Genomic DNA, 9,330 nt, shown 5'->3' with positions numbered 1-9,330 from the left:
AATACCTTCAAAGTCCACCCAAGTTGTTGCAAGTGGCAAGATATCCTTCTTCCTCAGGGCTGAATAACATTCCATATAATATTCCATATATGTGTGTCTCTGTGTGTGTGTGTCGTCTGTCTATGTCTGTGTCTGTCTTCTTTATGCAATCATCTGTTGAAGGCCAGTTACGTTATTTCCATGACTTTGCTATTGTGAATATTGCTTCAAGAACATGTGAGGGCAGATACCTCTATAAGCTCCTGATTTCAATTTCTTTGGATATATATGCAAGAGTGGAATTGATGGGTCATATGGAAATTCCATTTTTAAGTTTTTGAGGGCCTCTATCTTCTTTTCCATTGTGGCTGTACCAATTTACATTCCCACCAACCATGCACTAGGATTTCTTTGCTACACAGCCTCACCAATACTTGCTATTTCTTTTCCTTTTAATGAAAGCCATTCTAACTGTTTTAGGTGATATCGCATTGTGTCTTTGTTTTGTGTTTGCCTAGTGATTAGTAATGTTGAGAATCTGTACATGCATCTGTTGGTCATTTGCATCTCTTCCTTGGAAAACTATTCAGTTCCTCTCCCATTTTTTCTAAACAACTGTGTTAGAATTTTTGCTCTTGAACTGTGAGTTCTTTATATACCTTGGATATTAACCCTTATCATATATATAATTTTATTCTATTGGTTGCCTTTTCATTTTGTTGATTGTTTTATGTGTAGAATCTTTTTAATGTGATTCCACTTATAGGTTTTTGCTTTTCCTGGTTGTGCTATCACATTCAGTAAATCACTTGTTATACCAATGCCAAGGAGACTTTTTTTCATTTTTTTATAGAACATTATGGTTTCAGAACTTAAATTTAAGTCTTTAATCCATTTTGAGTTCATTTTTTGTGAGTGGAGAAAGGTAGGAGGCCAATTTTATTCTTTTCTATGTGGTTATCCTGTTTTCCCAAAACCATTTATTGAAGAGACACTTCTCCCATTGAGTATCCTTGGCTGCTTTGTCAAAGTAGTTGGCTAAATAATCTGATCTGATCTGAAATATGAAAAGATTCATTTCTGGGCTCACAAATCTGTTCCAAACATTCTGCTTTGGCTAAAATATCTTTTTAGTATAATTTGAAATCAGGAAGTGTGATGCCTCCAGCTTTGTCTTCTTTCTTAGGATTGCTTTGGCTGTTTGGGGTATGTGGCTCCATACAAATTTTAAGATTGTTTTTTCTATTTCTGTGAAAAATGCCACTGGAAGTACACTGAATCTATAGATGACTTTGGGTGATATAGATGTGCTATTGCTGTTGCTTGGTCACTAAGTCACATATGACTCTTTTGCAACCCCAAGGATTGTAGCCCTCCAGTCTCCTTCTGTCCATGGGATTTCCCAGGCAAAAGTACTGGAGTGGTTTGCCATTTCCTTCTCCGGGGAGAAGCAATTTTATTCTTGGTTAGGAATAAATCTAACCAATATTAATAAATCTAAGTCTAATCAATATTGCTAATATGTTTATATTAATTCCTCTAATCCATGAACAAAAGCTATTTTTCCATTTGTTTTGTCCTCAATTTCTTCTATCAAAGTCTTGTAGTTTGCAATTCAAAGAATTTCACTTCCTTGGTTAGATTTATTCCTGAGTATTTTATTGTTTTTGATGCTATTGTGGCTGAGATTCTTTCTTTCTTTTTCAGACATTCTATTGATAGTTGAATATACTGTTATATATATATTCACGTGTTTTTCTACATGATGATTTTGTATCCTGAAACCCTATTGAAGTTTTTGACTAGTTCTAGCAGTGTTTTGTGGAGTCTTTGGGATTTTCTATATGTGAGATCATATAATCTGCAAAAAAAAAGCAATTTTATTTTTTCTTCCTTTCCTGTTTGGAAGTCTTTTATTTCTTTTTCTTTCCCAATTTCTCTGGCAAAGATTTCCAGTACTCTGTTGAATAGGAGTGTGAGAGTGGGCATCCTTGTTTTATTCCTGATCTTAGATAAGTATTCAACATTTTACCATTGAGTATAATAAATGCAGGCTGTGAATTTGTCATATATAGCCTTTATTTTGTTGAGGTAACTTTTTTCTATACCTATTTTGTTGAGGGTTCTTATCATTAAAGGATTTTGGTACTTTGTTAAGTGCTTTTACTGCGTCTTCTAAGGTGATTAAATAATTTTTATCCTTCATTTTGTTAATGCAGGTTATCACATTGATTTTTTTCTATATTAAACTATCCTTGCATCCTAGGAATGAAATCCACTTAATTATGGTAAATGGTTCTTTTAATGTGCCGTTAAATTTGGTTTGTTAATACTTTGTTGAGAATTTTTGCACCTCTACAGTTGACTCTTGTACAATGCAGGAGTTGGGGTACTCCCCTGTTATGCAGTTAAAAATCCTCGCATAACTTTATATTTGGCCTTGTGTATCTGCAATCCCATGTACTGCTATGTGAGCCCTGGCTGTTGATGGGTTTACTCATGGCTGTGTGTTGTCTCCTCACTCCTGCTGTGATCAAGGCCAGTTTTGGGCATCAGGACAGTGGCACAGCTTGTGGTGTGAGCCCCAAGTGTGGACTTGATGGTGAGAGTAAGGAGCATAGGAGGCACTGTGCTGGGTTCTTGCACTTGCGCAGCTAGAGGAGGCTGAGCTAGTTGCCAGCATAGCTCCCAGGCTCTGGTGGGGGACAGGGAGGGGCCTCAGTGTCTGACATTTATACTTGCATAACCATAGAGAGCTTGGATGGCTGTCAGTGTGGGCCTGGGCTCCAGTGGAAGTGTGAAGAGTATGAGAGAGAGAGAGAGTATGGGTTGGGGAAGGAGGAGAGAGGCATTGAGGTAAAACTGGCATTCACAAACATAAATACCTGTGGGGCAACTGGTGAGATCTTTGTAGCTGACCCCTGACTGTCAGTTGCAGAAGCTGCTCCTTTGTTTGCAAAGCAGGTCTCTGTGAATTGATAATCAGCCTTGCTACATGTTTGCTAATAAGAGCCTCTGCTTTACTTTCTTGTTCCTGGACAGCTCTTTATTTATCTGGGTGGGGTGAAACCAAAGCTAGACATTAATGCAGTATCTTGGAAGAGCTAGAGAAGCTGGTCACCCATCCCACTCTTCCTTTCCTGGTGAGAGAAATTCTTTCTAGGGGAGAAGTTCCTTCTTGGTGCTGAACAGTGCCAGTTTGGGGTATAGGGTGACACAGACAAGATGAAGTTGTATTTTCTTCTTGGGTAATTACTCTGTTTGTGTATGTGTGTGTGTGTGTGTGTGTGTGTGTGTGTGTTGTTGTTGTTGTTGTTGTTGTTGTTCTGTGGTGTCCCTAAAATTTCCTAAGTGGAATATAGGGGTCTCCAGGAGCTGTTTTTTGTTTGTGGCTAGCTGTCTAATCACTGATCTTGGTTGGGAGAAGTTGGGATGTCCTATACACCACTGTTTTTTTTCTGAGAATGTATGATCTTGTAATCATAACAAACATAATTGTAAATGATAACAATTACTTCATTGTTTATGATTCTATTGTAAATGGGATTTTTTCTTTATTGCTTATTCAGTTATTTTTGCTATATATAGAAAATCAACTGCTTTTATGTATGTTGTTTTATATCCTGCAACTTTACTGACTTCATTTATTCTAAAAGTTCTTTGGTGGAGTCTTTAGAGTTTCTTATAAATAAGGTAATGTCACTTGAAAATAGATACAATTTTACTTCTTTCTTTCTGATTTGGATGCTTTTTATTTCTCTTCCTGTCTAATTGCTCAGGGTAGGATTCCTGATACTATGTTTAACATAAGTGGCAAGAGTGGGCATCCCTGTCTTCTTCCTGATTTTATAAGAAACACTTTCATCTTTTCACTAATAAATATAATGTTAGTTCTTTGTCTAATGGCCTTTTTACCCCATTACAAGTTCCTTTCAGTGTCTACAGTTTGACCCAGTTTGGTGGGTTTATCTCCAGGGGCTCCCAGACATAGCCAAGAGGTCACTTCAGGATCCACAGCTGGAACCAAGGACTGTGTGTCTATTACCAGATACAGAGCGAGCAGGACTACTCTTGGGTTCCTTGGTGTATGATGCTGGTGACAGGATCAAGCCAAACAGAGCTATCGCCCATTCCCCATGGGTAGAGATCTACTTCTATAGCTGGGACCATGGTCAGTGAGTCAGCCACCTTGCTATGAACCTATTTAACAAAAAAAGCTCTCTCTGTTTGTAACAGGAAGAAGATTCAATCCCTGTCACTCTGAAACAAAAGCCTGCTGATTTTATCATACAACCTCCTAACCTCCTAGTAAAATTAAAGTATATCCTCTTCCAATGATGACAGCATAGGGACTGTTTGATATGTCTTGTTTTCCAAAATTGTAGCCTCAGAGCCTGGAACTAGCAAGAAAAGCAATATTATTAAATAAAATAATATAGCTCAGTTTTCTCAGGAATTGTGGCAGCATCTTGGAAGAGGAGACTTTTGGCTTAATTCTTTAATAGATTCTATTTATCACACCCTGAAGAGGAGACAGGAAGAGAACGAGCAAGCAGAAGTGCTCTGTATCACTTTGTGGACAAAACTCCACAAAGAAATCTTTGTATTAGTATCCTTAATCAGCAAATAAAAGAATGCCACTAGTGATGTGCCCTACAAGAATGCAGTTTCCTTTGTCTTACAGTTGTTTATACCATCTGCTGAGACATTATTTGTTCTTGAAGTTGTATGAAGGTCAGAGGTATGTCTGCACAGTAGGAAAGGGGAGAGGGAGAGACAGACATCTGTGCAAGGATTACAGCAAGAGACTTGAAGCACATGTGGAAGGCCACAGGGACAGGTGGCGACACATCACCAGATCCCTCCATGGTGGGGTGCAGGAGGCTCACACCTGGGCACCGGAGGCTGGCCTCACCCACCCACTGTGTTTGCAGGGTAGGAACTGGGTCCTTTTAAAAATGCATTGTCATAGGTTATTGAGTCCCTTAATCTTGTTGGGAGCAAGACAAGAAGGAGTGGATTCTCAGGAAAAGATTCAATGGTAGGACAATAAGATTTTCCTGAACTTGGCTGAGGATTTATTGTTTGAAAATGAAGAGGAAGATATCTTTCTGAGACAAAAGAGGAAGACCTTAAGATCAAAAATGAATATGCCTATGAGAATAAATCCCAGAAGGGCTTACCTTTTCCTTGAATTCTGAGAATCAATTATACTTAGTATCAAATGTTAAGTTGTTTTCTGCTATATTGCAGTTTCCTCTAGTTATCTTTCAGTAGTTGCCTGATAAAGTCTATTTCTTGTACTTATGTTGGGCAGTGATACTTTGGAAGTTAATGGAAGAGCAGTGAACTTTGTGCCTTTTAAGTAAAGTATTGTTTGCCCTACCCTGTACAGTCCCCCCACCCCCAGCCCCAGGGTTCACCAAACAGCATACTGAGAAGTTCTAGGCAGGTATAAGCTATCCAATGAGCAGATGCCCAAGCAAGGTGAACCTGGAAAATTGGCCTATAACACATTCTCTCATAGGTATATGTTAGAAGCAAGCCTTCCTTTCCCCCACATAGTTAGGAACAGATGATTCCAGAAAAATCATCTAGAAAGAGGTAGAGAAACAGGGAGAAAGTATCTGCATGGAGGCTAGTTACATATATTCTATACAAGGATACACATGTGGGCCATAGTAAGAGCATGATATGTGAGATTTCTTATTTTTTCAAACAATGGCCTGGTTCGTATTTAGAGTTTCTCAGTAGAGCATTTGAGAATGTTCACAATCTATGGGCTTGTCTCCATGGAGCTTGCGGGAGAATGATAATGCATTTTTTCTTACTGCGAAGCACTGAGCACTATATAGTGATTAAGCAAATGGGCTCTGGCACTAGATTTCCTGGTGCTATTTCTAGATTTTTAATTTAATTGCTAGGTGGCCTCAGGCAATTTACTTAGTCTCTCTCTAAACCCTAATTTTCTAAGCTATGTAAACAGGTAGTAATGGTGCACACCCTGTTACATATTGCAGTGATTACATGGGAGAGTTAGTGTAATTTGTAAATATGGTGGCAGATAATAAGGGCTCAGGAATGCTATTTCTAATTATAATTATCATTATTTCTAAAGTGCTAGGAAACCTCAGTAGTTGACTGGGGACACTTGTAGGAAAGGATTATAGGGTTGGCAATATTTTGATAGATAGAGTGTCTGCAGAACTATGGATGGAGGTTCGTAACATTGCACAGAAGGCGATGATGAAAACCATCCACAAGAAGAAGAAATACAAAAAGGCAAAATGATTGTCTGAGGAGGCCTTACAAATAGCTGAGAAAAGAAGAGAAGCAAAAGGCAAAGGAGAAAAGGAACGATATATCCATCTGAATGCAGGATTCCAAAGAATAGCAAGGAGAGATAAGAAAGCATTCCTCAGTGATCAATGCAAAGAAATAGAGGAAAACAATAGAATGGGAAAGACCTCTTTTTGAAAGACCTCTTCAAAAAAATTAGAAATACCAAGGGAACATTTCATGCAAAGATGGGCACAATAAAGAAGAAATGGTATGGACCTAACAGAAGAAGAAGATATTAAGAAGAGGTGGCAAGAATATACAGAAGAACTACACAAAAAGATCTTCATGACCCAGATAACCACGATGGTGTGATCACTCACCTAGAGTCAGAAATCCTGGAGTGTAAAGTCTAGTGGGCCTTAGGAACCATCACTATTAACAAAGCTTGTGGAGGTGTTGGAATTCCAATTCAGCTATTTCAAATCCTAAAAGATGATGCTGTGAAAGTGTTGCACTCAATATGGAAGCAAATTTGGAAAACTCAGCAGTGGCCACAGGACCGGAAAAGATCACTTTTCATTCCAATCCCAAAGAAGGGCAATGCCAAAGAATGTTCAAACTACCGCACAATTGCACTCATTTCACACATTAGCAAAGTAATACTCAAAATTCTCCAAGTTAGGTTTCAACAGTATGTGAACTGAGAACTTCTAGATTTTCAGGCTGGATTTAGAAAAGTCAGGGGAACAACAGGTCAAATTGTCAACATCCATTGGATCATAGAAAAAGCAAAATAATTCCAGAAAAACATCTACTTTTGCTTTATTGACTATGCTAAAGCCATTGACTGTGTGGATCACAACAAACTGTGGGAAATTCTGAAAAGAGATGGGAATACCAGACCACCTTACCTGTCTTTGAAAAATATGTATGCAGGTCAAGAAGCAACAGTTAGAACCAGACATGGAACAAAGGAATGGTTAAAAATTGGGAAATGAGTACATCAATGCTGTATATTGTCATCTTTCTATTTAACTTGCAAGAGTTAAATGTGAGATGCCAGGTTGGATAAAGCATAAACTGGAATCAAGATTGCCGGGAGTAATATCAATAACCTCAGATATGCAGATGACACCTTCCTTATGGCAGAAAGCAAACAGGAACTAAAGAGATCTTGATGAAAGTGAAAGAGCAGAGTGAAAAAGTTGGCTTAAAACTCAGCATTCAAAAAGTGAAGATCATTGCATCTGTTCCAATCACTTCATGGCAAATAGATGGGACAACAATGGAAAGAGTGACAAACTTCATTTTCTTGTGCTCCAAAATCACTGCAGATTGTGACTGCAGCCATGAAATTAAAAGACACTTGCTCCTTAGAAGAAAAGCTATGACAAACCTAGACAGCCTACTAAGAAGCAGAGATGTTACTGACAAATGTCCATATAGTCAAAGATGTTGTTTTTCCAGTACTCAAGTGTAGATATGAGAGTTGGATCATAAAGAAAGTTGAGCACCAAAGTAGTGTTGCTTTTGAAATGTGGTGTTGGAGAAGACTCTTGAGAGTCCCTTGGACAGCAAGGTGATCAAACCAGTCAGTCCTAAAGGAAATCAGTCCTGAATATTCATTGGAAGGACTTATGCTGAAGCTAAACTCCAATACTTTGTCCACCTGATGCAGAAAACTGACTCACTGTAAAAGACACTGATGTTGGGAAAGATTGAAGGCAGGAGAAGGGGAAAACAGGATGAGATGATTGGATGCCATCATCAGTTTGATGGACATGAGCTTGAGCAAGCTCCAGGAGTTGATGGACAGGCAATCCTGGTGTGCTGCAGTTCATGGGGTCGCAGAGTCAGACACGACTGAGTGACTGAACTGAACTGAATATTTTGGGCAAGGTCGAGCTGGAAGGAGCTCCAAGGTTTCCCTCACTGGTTCTTAACTTTGGCTGCACATTCACATCCTCTGGGACCACCTAAAGCTCCTGATGCTAGGCCATTTCCAGATTAAGTAAGTCTGAATATCTAGGGGTGACATCATTTTTATAGCTCTTCAGTGGAGTTGGATGTGCAGCCATTGGATAAGAAAAATTACCAGTATTCTTGTCTGGAGAATCCCATGAACAGAGGAATCTGGTGGGCTATAGTTCATGGGGTTGCAAGGAATCAGACACACTGAAGCAAGAAAGCAAGAGTGAGACAACGGTAGCTCACCAGGCTCCTCTGCCCATGGGATTTCCCAGGCAAGAATACTGGAGTAGGTTGCCATTCCCTTTTCCAGGGGATCTTCCCAACCCAGGGATCAAACCTGTGTCTTCTGCTTGGCAGGCAGATTCTTTACCACTGAGCCACCTGGGAAACCCCTGAGAGCTTGTTAGTAGTGTTCAATTTGCCCAATCCCAGCCCTCAGTTCAGTTCAGTCACTCAGTCGTGTCCGACTCTTTGCGACCCCATGAATCGCAGCACGCCAGGCCTCCCTGTCCATCACCATCTCCCGGAGTTCACTCAAACTCATGTTCATTGAGTCATTGATGCCACCCAGCCATTTCATCCTCTGTCGTCCCCTTTTCCTCCTGCCCCTAATACCTCCCAGCATCAGAGTCTTTTCCAATGAGTCAACTCTTCACATGAGGTGGCCAAAGTATTGGAGTTTCAGCTTTAGCATCAGTCCTTCCAATGAACACCCAGGACTGATCTCCTTTAGAATGGACTGGTTGGATCTCTTTGCAGTCCAAGGGACTCTCAAGAGTCTTCTCCAACACCACAGTTCAAAAGCATCAATTCTTCAGCGTTCAGCTTTCTTCACAGTGCAACTTTCACATCCATACATGACCACTGGAAAAACCATAGCCTTGACTAGATGGACCTTTGTTGGCAAAGTAATGTCTCTGCTTTTCAATATGCTATCTAGGTTGGTCGTAACTTTCCTTCCAAGGAGTAAGCATCTTTAAATTTCATGGCTGCAATCACCATCTGCAGTGATTTTGGAGCCCCCCAAAATAAAGTCTGACATTGTTTCCCCATCTATTTGCCATGAAGTGATGGGACCAGATGCCATGATCTTAGTTT

The 9,330-nt window shown here is 39.7% G+C and overlaps 1 non-coding gene across 1 annotated transcript; it reads right to left on the bottom strand.

Annotated features, from left to right (window-relative positions):
• Window positions 1-8,548: 8,548 nt before the first annotated feature.
• On the bottom strand, window positions 8,549-8,619 carry TRNAG-GCC. Its single transcript has one exon. It is a non-coding gene; the product is annotated as a tRNA-Gly (tRNA).
• Window positions 8,620-9,330: the final 711 nt, after the last annotated feature.

Source organism: Bubalus bubalis, chromosome 7 (assembly GCF_019923935.1).
Source record: "Bubalus bubalis isolate 160015118507 breed Murrah chromosome 7, NDDB_SH_1, whole genome shotgun sequence".
In the NCBI taxonomy this organism is placed as follows: domain Eukaryota; kingdom Metazoa; phylum Chordata; class Mammalia; order Artiodactyla; family Bovidae; genus Bubalus; species Bubalus bubalis.
The sequence above is the reverse complement of the archived record's forward strand: the minus strand, read 5'-3'. Positions and strand labels throughout refer to the sequence as shown.